Consider the following 12,115-nt stretch of genomic DNA (forward strand, 5'->3'; position numbering starts at 1 on the left):
CCTACTTCTCCTAAATTCTCCACATGCAAACTTCCAGCTTTGCTCTCTACAGCAGGGCTATCCCAGTGGTCTCAGTTCCTTCCCCATGCCTCCCTTCGGGAGCCATGGGTCCTAATGCCTTCTTTCTCTCTCTCCCTCCCAAGCCCTGTGCAACCCTTGCCAGGACCCTCTGCAGTCTGAGCCCCACTGCAAGGTCTGCCTTCCCACCCTGCACTACTGCCATCTTCTTCTGATGTTCTCTACCTGCATCTTTTGTGCTTGCACCAGCTACATGCTGTGACTGTTTCAGTGCTGTGCTTGTGTCCACTGACTAGTAGACAGGCTGACGGATCCAGCAGCTGCAGTCCTGCGGTGGATCTTCTTCTCTCCCACTTTTGGTACTGGTTGAAGCTAATTGCATCTGCACTGACAGTATGAGTTGAGCTCAAGTGCAAGCCCATCTTCCCTGTATAATGAGTTTCTCTGTCTGATGAGCCAGTTAGTTGTCCCCAAATGACAGCCAGAGTGCAAGGTAACAGGTAAGCTTTATGGATAATCAAGGAGCTTAGAATTAAATGCAAGCTTGAACCTTATGTTAATGCTACAGCACATGTGTTGCTCAAGGCTGTCTCTTTTCTACCCAGCTTTGATTTTCAGAAAACATGCAGGAAATTAGTATTTGAAATCTCTTCCTCTCTATGAAATTGGATTGAAATTAGCTTAAATATCCAAAAATTACATGAGAGAAAGACTCTCTCTCTCTTTTCCTCACCTGCACATACGCACCATGATTATAACCTATGGGAAAAGACTTAAAAAAACAGTAATATTTCTCATTTACTTCACTGGGGTTTGTGTATCGCCAAGGACCTTAATATTCATGACATTTCTATTTAGATCATTTGAACAGGGATTCAAGAGCTAAATTTTGTCACATACAAAAATAGTAGTCCAAGAGTAAGTCAGACTACTTCTCCAGTGAAAGTTGAAAGTCCATATGCTAGGGCATTAACCAGTCACAGTAATGCTCTACACCATGTCATTATTAGAAAAAATTCTCTGAATGTGTTTGATGACATTTTCCAGACAACTCTATTTCAGAAACACCATATACATACACAGCCTTTGCAAAGCTCTCAGAAGTCTCAGGATTCTACTAAAACTCCTATCATCTAAAAACAGCTATTGTTTCTTTGAGCACTAGAAAAGCCTGCAAATAAAATTCCAGGCATAAATTTTGACTGTACATTCCAAAATATAACTGCAGCCTGACTAATTGAAGACCCTTTGCTTTTGCCCATGAAGAGAGACAATAATGAGAACTAGATCAACACAGGAATTACCCATGCATCAAACAAGCTTTAATATTTCTACTAATGTAAAAGATTTAACATCTAATGAGAAGCTTACATTTACTAGAGGATTGTAATTCACTTGACTTGCACATTACATTCTTCTGACTGCTACTGTATGAATAGTGGCAGAACTCATATGATACTTCAGCAACTTGAACATAAAAAACATTGCTTGGTAATGTAACAGTGCAATCAAATTCTTCAAATTTTTTTCTTCCTTTTTCTTTCAAACTAGAAAAGGTTATAGGTTTTTTAAAGTTTTAATGGAAAATATCAGTCAGTAAAAACATTTCTTATTTAATAGGACATTTTTCTTTTCTGCTTATTTTGTTGTTCACTCTAAGCTTATATGGTACATTTGATTCTGGAAAACATAGTTATGCCCAATCCACTTGCAGTTTCAGCTTTAATAATGGGGTTGCACCAACAGCAGCACAATATTGATAACGTAGTTTGCAACAGTATATGGTCTCCCAGGGTGGCCTTAGCACAGTGACCTTTCTTCCTACATATTAGCTAGAGCTAAGATACTACTGGTGAAGCTAAGTCAGACTCCTTACCCAGTAGGATAGCTTGGTAGCACGTAGATGGGCCAGCAGCCGCTTCCAAGCGGCACGATTAAGATTTCCTGGCAACATAAGCAATAACTGGCAAAAGAGACAAAAGAGGCCTTCTATCCGCACATGCCGAGATTGCATGATAAAGTTCACTGCTTTGACAATAAGCCAAAGTGAATTATGATTCTTTCTAAAAAAAATATAATATCTATGCTCCAAGTAAAAAAATAATTACCATGTTCACACTTTGTAGCATTTTTCTCCTACAAAAACTTACTTTTGTAAAGTTATATTACTAGGACATCTTTCTTCTTATTTCCTTTTTATTTTTTAAAAAATTGCTCCAATTTCTAATATTCCCAGGAAACATTAACTGTACAGAACTGCATCCCGCACAAAATATCTAGCAACAGCCCATACTCTCACATTATGATCAACTAACAAAAGCTTGTTCTGGTGCCAAAATGCTTCTAATACGACATGGTTATTTCACAGTAGTAGAAATCAGAGCTTTTACCTAGTAACTGTTCACAGACATTCTCCCACCCTCTCCAATTGGCTTGTACAGTCTGGTTAATCCCATTTGAGTCTTTCTTTTACCAGCAATAATGTCTATATTTAGGCTCCTATTAGGCCTCCAGACTCCACAGTGCTGCTCCAAGTGCAGCAAATAGCTATCAGGTAAATAACCAGAAGAGAAATGGCCAAAAGAGACATTGAATATGAGGGGAGAACCTGTTCGAACATGTATAGCTCTTGATATAAAAGCAGTGTGCCTGTCCAAAAGAGCAGAGAAATTTATTAGTGAAATTCTAAGAATTTCTGCAGCTGTGAAGTATTTGAGCCCAGCACCTTTTTTAAGATCTTGCATATTAGTTGGTATGTGAAATTAACTGCAACTACTTACAGAAGAAGGTTCTGAACAGTGGGAGAGAAATGGTGACAGAGCAGGTACAAGGGCAACAAGAAAAACATACAAATACATTTGATCCTACTCCACCTCCCACAAAGTTCTACTACACTGGCATGTTTTCTCACATTTTATATGCTAACTTTGTAAACAAGTATACAGAAACACTGCTGAAGTGAAATTTTTCATTTCAAAATCTTGCGTATATTAAATCCCTTGGAGCTCTACTTTATGCATCTCTGTCTGAAAACAATCTATAGTGTCCCAGTGATATGATAATTTTAATCAGTATTTCCAGTGCTATTCTCCCTCCACCAACAATGGGTCACAAGGGATGATGGAGTTGATGTTTAACTGCATGATTACAAATCATCATTTCCAAAAGCCACTCAATTAGGGATCCTGTCAAGTGTGGGGTGAAAGGTTCTGTAATTATATTAATAAAAAAAAAATCCATGCACTGGATAACTATCAAAAGAATTCTGATTTATTTACCAGGCAACTAACTGTCTAGTGAGTTTGTTTTCAAAGCAACTAATGTTATCATAACTTCAACCTAAAACCTGTTCAAGACTTATCTTTGATTGGGATTTTGTGTGTCCTTATAAAAACTAGTCATTATTTTCTGACAAAGAAATATGTCAAAGATTGGTATTTGTGGTTTAAGAGGAAACTCTTTTGACTATTTTCATTTCTGGTTGACTATTTTCCGGGTTGTGGTGAAGCAGAGTTACTAGTTTTCATGTTTATGTCATTTGCCTTTTTAACTTAAAATGATAGCACCAATGCCTCCAAGGTTTCTTTTTGAGGGGCTGACAATGAGGAAGGAAGGGACATGGAAGAGATTCTAAGGAGGAATCATTTGAGTATGTTTTATTCACCATGAAGTAAATATTTTGAATGGTGTTATTCAGGCAATGCTTTCACTCCAGAGTTTACACTCTTCCAAAGAAATATGTTTAGAAGTTTAATCACTTACAAGAATGATGGGTACTATTTAACATTTTACTATTGTCATTTTCATAAATGTATGAGAGCTACTGAATTTCTCAACAACATAATGTTTTCAGGGCCTAAACTGTGAAGAAAAAATAAAAATGAGAATTAACAGTGTTTGTAAGACATGTGAAAGAGGTTTTATCTCCAGTTTATTGTGCCAGACACATGATTTGTAAATAATGCATCTTTCTTACTAAGTTACATTATACAAGAATCCCAGAAGACTTCCATATGCATTGAATAGAGCACTTAGTAACAACTTAAATTGTCTGCAATAGCACTCCTCCTTTGCAATTCACTAGGGGCAGCAGCTTTCAGACCTTTCAAACTTCTGTACTATTTTATAATTGATTTCAACTAAAACAGCTCCCGTCTATTGTCACCAATACAACAGTGCCCCTAAACTGCAAGGAAACTTGACAGCCCTGAGTCCATTTCATGTGTTCACACACATGAAAGCAAGCTGGATACAGTCTGACCTAGAGCAGAGGTTCACCGTCAAAACTAGATTTTCACAGACTATATCAGGATTCCCCAGAACTGCTGCTCAGATTCAAGATCAGCTGCAATGACGATAAAACCGGGAGTTCTCTCTGACACTGTAAATTAACCCTGAAGCAGCTTTTCTCCTTTTTCAAGAAGCAGTAAAGAGTTTAATGAACAGGATCCATTCCTCCCTCCAGAATATGATGCAAATGTGACTGACTCAGTTAAAATTAATTCTCCAGCCAGCTCCTCTGGCCTGCATCATTATACAAGATTGCTCTTTTAATTGGGATTTTTTTCTTTTTTTTTTTTTAATGAGACATAATAAATTATTGTTTTATTAGTTGAGGACAGAGTCATGAAAGCTGAGGAATTAACATGAGGCACTGCATGAGAAAACCTTGTCTACAGCAGGCCTGATAAGGCTCTAAAAAGCTTACAAAACAAATTGTGCCAGTGTGTAGTGATGAAATTACTCATTTCTGTTTCATTGGCTACTAAGGTTGCAATTCTGTCATCTTTACTCACACTGGGTTGTACTTTACTATCCCCAGGCTTGCTTACATATAGAGTATGACAGTGGGAGCACCTGGCCATTACCTTCACTGAGGCAGTCACTGAGGGCAGGTTTAGTTCAGTTGGCTAGAGTGTGGTGCTGCTAATGCCAAGGTTGTGGGTCCAATCCCTGTATGGGTTCTGCTGAGGGTTGGACTAGATGACCTCCGGAGGTCCCTTCCAACCCTCCACTAACAATTCTGATTTGTTAGTGTTCCAGTTGACCTGCATGTGCTATTCTCTAAGGCACACCAAGGTCAGTAAGGACAAAAAACAAATACTAAGAGCATTTTTCTGTGCCAAATACCATCAAGAATATAGAGTATGCATACTAAATAAGAGATGTTGCTTACTACACACTAACTGATGGCCTTCAGCCCCCATTCCACATGGGCAGAATAGGTTGCCCCCAGAGAGCATTGTGAGCTTTCCTTATTTCATCTAGATGCATATACTTGTAGAATTCACCCATTGCAAAAATTTCATGTTCCTCTCCTCTCTGTAGGACTCTGTTTTCATCCTGACAGTAATCTCTGCATTCTCTTCTGCAGAGAAGTTCTGCATAATCTTTATGCATACCATTTAATCACCTTGGTCTCCTCCAACATCGTATGTGGCCATAATCCAATCTTTAATATGTTAAAGTAATTATAACTTTTCAAGAGAAAAAATTCAACCAGTACTCCAGCAAATACATTTCTGTGCACACTCTGGCTTAGTAGTGTCAGTGTTTGTAAAAAACCACAAAGAAGATTTTTAAACGAAGCAAATGGACAAAACTTACAGTTCTTGATCCAGCTCCCAAATTAGGTAAAGCTATGCTGCTTACTATTTTAATCTAAGTCATAGCTCGAATCTAGTAATAATGACAGGGCAGTCCATAATTTGCTGAGCATGGAGACCTTGACATCTGGAATCTTAGGTAGCAGAACTGAAAATAATTACTGCAGAGATTCCTTTAGAGAGAGAAGAAACTAAAAGCAAGAACGCAACATCGTATTCTAATAGCAACATATATTCAAACAACAACATCCTATTTACTGGAGAAGAATCTCTGCACCTCCCTTCTCCCAAACCCACCTCTAGCATTTTAGTATCCAAGGATTTGCACTTCAGCTTTGTTTGCTTTTTATGTTATGATTCTGTGCCCTTTTGTATCTTTCTAGTCCTGTCTGTGAAAACTGTGGGTGTCAGTACAGAAGCCCATACCTTTACAAGAAATAGTGCTAGTCTTAGAATTCCATAGAAGATGCCTGCCCTTAAAAACATATCTAGCCACTCATTTAAATGTAATGTTACTTCTGTGCAGTTCACACAGAAGCGTGCAAGAAGGCACCTTCATTTTCAATCCTAGTAGTGTACGCTTCCTAAGATATGGTCATGACATGCCACAGAGCATATTCCCCAGTAGCAGCTGTCTCTGCATCAACTGTGTCAGAAGCTTCAACCGAGACAGATCCTCTAACAGCAGTGCAGCTCTACAAGTCTCAGGCTGCAAGGAATGAGGCCTCTCCATGAGGCCTGGGCTGAGAGCCAGCTCTCCTGCAGAAGATGTGTTGCTGATGATTTGTGTCGTCAGGTAAAGGAGTTACAGGAGGAAGTCAGTAGGCTGCATAGCATCCGAGAAGATGAGCAAGAGATAGACAGTATATTCAGAGACTATACAGCTCCAGGAGTCTCAACTCCTCAGAGCAATGGAGTTGCCGGAGGGCTCTGTGCCATGTGAAACAGTACATCATAACTGTGTAGAAGACGACTGGCAACTGGTCACTTCTGCTAGGAGGAGAAAGACTCCTTCTCCTCCTGAAAACTTGCAGTTGAGGAACAGGTTTAGTCCCCTCCAGGCTGAGGAGGAGCTGGGCATGGCTTCAAGGGAAGCAACTGAGCTGACAGAGCCTGTGTCTTGTGGCAACACTTGAAAAAAGCGGTGAGCGATTATTGTGGGTGACTCCCTGCTGCAGGGGACAGAGGCACCTATCTGTCAACTTGATCTTGTCTAGAGTGGTTTGTTGCCTGCCAGGGGCTCAAATCTGAGATGTCATGGAAAGACTGCCAAGGCTTGTTCATGCATCGGACTATTACCCTCTGCTGCTCTTCCATGTGGGCACTAATGATACCACAGGCAAATTGGAAACCATCAAACAGGATTTCAGAGCTCTAGGGATGGTGGTCAAAGGTCTGGGAGCTCATGTCATTTTTTGTTCAATCCTGCCAATATAGGGGAAGGATGGGAGGAGAAGTAGATGAATTTTCTAAGTTAGTAACTGGCTGCTGGTGTTGGCAATAGGGCTTTAGTTTCTACAGCCGCTGAGGATCAACAACTGATGGGAGAGATGGGATCCACCTCACTAAGTGGAACATGCATGTCCTTGCCAACAGGTTGGTCAGCATGGTAAGGAGGGCTTTAAACTAGGAAAGACGAGCTGCTACACGCTGCTGAGGAAGTGTATACCGGACATGACTACAGAAGATCTTGCACCCCTCCTGAAAAACATGCATGCTCGATTACCTCTCTGAAATGCCTGTACATCAATGCACATAGCATGGGGAATAATCAGGAAGAATCAGAGATCTGTGTGCAGTCACAGGGCCATGATCTCATTGAAGTTACAGAGACATGGTAGGATAGCTTGCATGACTGGAAAGCTGTCACAGATGGCTATGTGCTTTTTAGGAAAGACAGGCCAGGTAGGCAAGGCGGTGGAGTTGCTCTTCATGTGAGAGAGCAACTAGAATGTATCAAGCTCTGCCTAGGGGTGGATGAAGAGCAAGTTCAAAGCTTATGGGTAAGGATTAAAGAGTATGCTAACATGGTTGACACTGTTATGGGTGTTTACTACAGGCCACCTGATCAGGAAGAGGAAGTCAATGAGGCCTTCTACAGAAAGGTGGAAGTAGCCTCATGATCATAGGCTCTGGTCGCTTGCAGTCACTTCGTAAACTTCCCTGTTGTGCCAGTACAGCTGCCTGCATGGCCAAAGTAAAGCAGTGGAGCAAAGCAGGCTACGAAACTGATCCAGTTGAAAAATCGTATTTTTTCCTGGTGATTCCACTTTTTCCCTGATCATCTTCACTGTGTGACTAAGCGATCAGCTGTGCCAGGATAACAACAGGGACTATATGAGGTCAGGAATGAGTAGGTGGCAGCAAGAAGGGGAAGAGATCTGCTTATGGTCGTTCAGGCAGCACTAAAGCCAAACGTTGATATTATTAGAAGCCAAATGTCTAAATATGGTTGATTAGAAACTTAAGAGCTTAACCATGAGTACCTCAAAAAATTTTACAAAAAATTAACCTCAAATATATATATTTACGCAGTCTGCAATACCAGACTTCCCGCCATCCAATTTAGCAATAATAGAACTTAAAAAAAAAAATCAAAACTTTACAGAGTTTATTAAAGAGTATGTGATAGTAATAGCATTATTAAAACTGACAAAACTGTGGAAGATGCTTCCCACATTCAACCCACGTACAGTATTTTTTTTTTTAATCCTTCCAAATGCCCAAGGATTACAATGATCAGATTCTTGTGTCATTTATGTCATTAAAATTTAGGAGCAATCCCAGAATTTTCTGTGAATTCTTCTCCACTGATTCATGTGTAGGAGAAAACAGAATTTAATCTATGCCTTCATTTGCATGACTGTAGTGATTTTACTTATAACACCTTAGTCTACTAGAATTTAAAGGACTTTTTTTCCCCTCTAATTTAATTTATTGGTGTCCAAATCAGCAAAACAAAAAGAAAAATCAGAAACAAATTTGTCATTCCAATAAGCTTGTGAAAGATTGAAAAGTTTTTTTTTTCTGGTTAGTGTTAATAATACTAAGATTAGAAACGTCTAGGGCAATCTCCTTGAAAATATAATTATTTTCTGTACTATCAGCAATTTCTTAGCCAGAAAAAATAAAGAAATCACACACCTTGGAGCTCTCTGGGTATTTGCTCAAATTAAAGCCTAGGTTTCCCTCAGGCCTTTTCTATATATTTCAGCAAACTAGCCATGAGCAAAAATAAAAATATTAGAGAGAAAGTTTAACTATGAATAGTGCAATTCCTACTCTAATTGCTTTCCTATTATTACTTCTGGTTTTAAACACAGCTATTCAGCTAACAGTATAAATAACAGTAATAACAGAATTCTGGTGTAATATTTGAGAGTTCTGTACCTTTTTTCCCCCTCTTGCTTCCTCAACACCCCTCACTTCTCTTTAATTTATATACAAGAAAGCACTTCGCTCATTGTGTGCGATCACTAAAATCAGAAACATGAAGTCACGAGTGTCCCCGATCAGACGTGCACAGAAACAAAATCGCTATCCTTCTAGGACAGAGCAATTTCTGTTAGGCATTTTGAAGCCAAGGCAGGTCACTGAAGTTATTATTAGCTCTAATTAGCACTCCCACAAGCTGTTGAATTCTTTACCTGCAGCCAAAGGGCACTCAATATGGTGCATCTTTGAAAGATTCAGAGAAATAGCTCCTCTTTAGAAACCAGGTTCTATTGCATTTGAAATGGCTTTTGGTAAAACAGTATCTGATCCATGTACCAAACGATGAATTGAAGCAGAGATCGGACGAAACTGTTTTGAAACAAAGGAACTCTACAAATGCCTAACCAGAATCTTAACGAGAAAAGGAAGCCATGTGGCCTTACTAATTATAGCGGTGCTATATTTTACACTATCTAGTAGGTCACAGACAAATAATTCATATCCCTTTCTCAGTTACAACACTTCTTTTAAGTTATTGTTTTATGTAGCAATTTGAAGACAAGTCTATATGAAAACTGAATTCTCTCTTCTTATGAACGGCTTCCCATGAGAATTACAGAGATCTGAACTGAATCACAGAGCACCAAATGAAATACCGATTCCCAATCACAAAACTGGCTAAGAACGAATTAAAGACCACTTTTGTGCATCAGACACATTTCTAACAAAGTACTGTAACAAGGAAGCCTGGCAATAGCCCTTATTACTAAAAGGCACTGCTACTTTGCAGAAAAAACAGCAGAAGGTGAGGGAAGAAAGAAAGCATACATTAAAATCGGCTATTTTACTACGTTTACAAGATAATCCACAGCAAAATCTTTCATCTAAAAGATAAATTTTCTATATATAAAAAAAAGCACTACTGTAACAGCAGTTGGAGAGTAATATGTTATCAAAAGTAAAAATAGTGAAATGTTTATTGAAGAACCTAATATGTAGGACCTGGCACCTAAAGAATTCATCTCCATAAACAAGCCACTATGTTTGATGGCAACAAAAAGGAAACAACGGAAAGACTGAAAAAAGTAGACAAGATGACCTGTCTCCAATTGCTATTTCTTGCAAAAGTGAAAAGCAAAGAGTGAGAAACAGAAAAAACACTGCCCCTGTTTGCAGAAGAATCTAGGCCCAGCACATAGTAACTAGGCAAGTGGCACCCCTTCAACAGCTGCAGGTGCAACCAACAGGCAGGGAGTAGCTAACACGGGCTAACATCCTGACTAGGGGATGCGTCAGTCACTTTTCATACAGCCAAATGTCAAATTGTACATCTGGGAATATGGATCCTAGGATATATGTTAATAGTACTTCCACCAGCGTGGTGAGACACTACACGACCTGCTTTGTGGCTGCAGTGGTCACCCCATTTTGACTTCATGCCAGCCTTGAAGTGCCACCCCAAAATTTTAAATCACTTCCTGTTCCACAATTCAAGCACCAGTTATATTCATGGTCACAATTTTAGCGTGATCAGTATTATCACCTCAGCCTCAACTGAAACATCAAAAAAATCAAGCAGCTAGCTACTATCAGACAGCATTCAGTGCCAGGACTGAGATCCACTTTTAATCTCCTGGTTCCATTTTTGAAGCCACTGCTTTGCCAATTTCCTTTTTACACTACAGCCAGCAAAGTATTTCTTCTGACATCAATATATAAATAACATCAAAATGTTAGCCTTTAATTCCTTAGTAGTACCACTATTAGGAAGATAAATCAAGGTCACTTTTTCATTAGTGATAGCCACTTTTTGAACAGAAAACGCCAGAAACTGAGATATGTGACTAGATGTCAATGAAATCTCTGTCGTTTTCTTTAATGCTGTCAGGTAATCTCCAACAATATACAGCTGTAGTATCTTCATTATTTAGATGCTTGATATCCTGACACTAGAGCACAGCTACAGAAGTAGCTGTATTTCTGGGAAAGGAAAAAAAATCACAAGATCTTTTTCTTCTAGCATCATACCATCCGCTGAAGGGTGAAATAATTGCCTGCAAGTGCATTGAGTGTTGTGTCATTTTGCTAAACTAATTAGGATAATGGGAAGTGTGGAACTAATTCCCCAGACATCAAACTGAAATCATAGCTTTTAAATGCCACGATAGAAATTAATGTCAGATTTATCAGGAACACTTCCCTTAAGGAATGCAATAAGACAAAATTCTCCACAGGAACAGGCATTGCTAACTCATAATCAACTTTCAGAAAGAAAAGAATTTTTGAAGTGATTGTGATGATTCTAACATTGTTGGATCATTAACTTCGTAACCTTATGAATGAACTTGTCAAGTAAAGATTGCCAAGCACTGAGAATACAATAGGATGCCTGGGATGTGCATTTAGAGCTCCCACTTGCTAGATAAATAAGGGGATAGACAGATTGAAAGAATGAGGACTGTACTTATTCTGGGAGCCAGTATATATGGCTTTTATTTTAACAAAAAATCCCAACAAAATTGGAGGACTAAACCCCCAATTACCTACTCTTTTTGATATATCTTTTTTGTTAAAGTCAGTATTCCATAATAAGAGATCATGATACTGAGACTAGAAATCACATGTACTACTCTGTTCACAGAACAACTTTAAAATGAGTATAACCAAATCTGTAATTCATATTTACGAGAAAATAAAATTCAGCCAAGTTAGCTAACTTGAGTTCAAGCTCTGCATTTCACTAAGGATTATTCACATTATCTCTAAATCATTTTCACCAAGTTAAAAGAGGTGTTGCTGTTACATCTTTTAATTTTATTCCATACAGCAGAGTTAGAATACATGAATTCAGATATTTAATTCTATACATTAATACACCTTAAGAACAGCTGTTATCTCTGAAAAAGTTTGACTCAAAATTTGCTTCGGCTGTGCTCTGGTATTTAACCAGTATTTGCAATCATCCAGTATGACTCTTGGTCAACCTGGAGAGTCAATACATTAACCACAGTAACAAAATCCAGGGGATTATTAAGTGTACAGAGAACAAACAACCA

The 12,115-nt window shown here is 38.8% G+C and overlaps 2 protein-coding genes across 7 annotated transcripts in view; one reads left to right on the forward strand and one right to left on the reverse strand.

The window, feature by feature from the left end:
- ALDH1A2 (aldehyde dehydrogenase 1 family member A2) overlaps positions 1 to 12,115 on the reverse strand; it is a 195,521-nt gene that overhangs the window by 162,407 nt on the left and 20,999 nt on the right. The window lies entirely within an intron of this gene.
- The window catches only part of LIPC (lipase C, hepatic type), a 59,539-nt gene that overhangs the window by 4,118 nt on the left and 43,306 nt on the right, over positions 1 to 12,115 (forward strand). The window lies entirely within an intron of this gene.

The sequence above is a fragment of the Rhea pennata genome, chromosome 10 (genome assembly GCF_028389875.1).
Source record: "Rhea pennata isolate bPtePen1 chromosome 10, bPtePen1.pri, whole genome shotgun sequence".
In the NCBI taxonomy this organism is placed as follows: domain Eukaryota; kingdom Metazoa; phylum Chordata; class Aves; order Rheiformes; family Rheidae; genus Rhea; species Rhea pennata.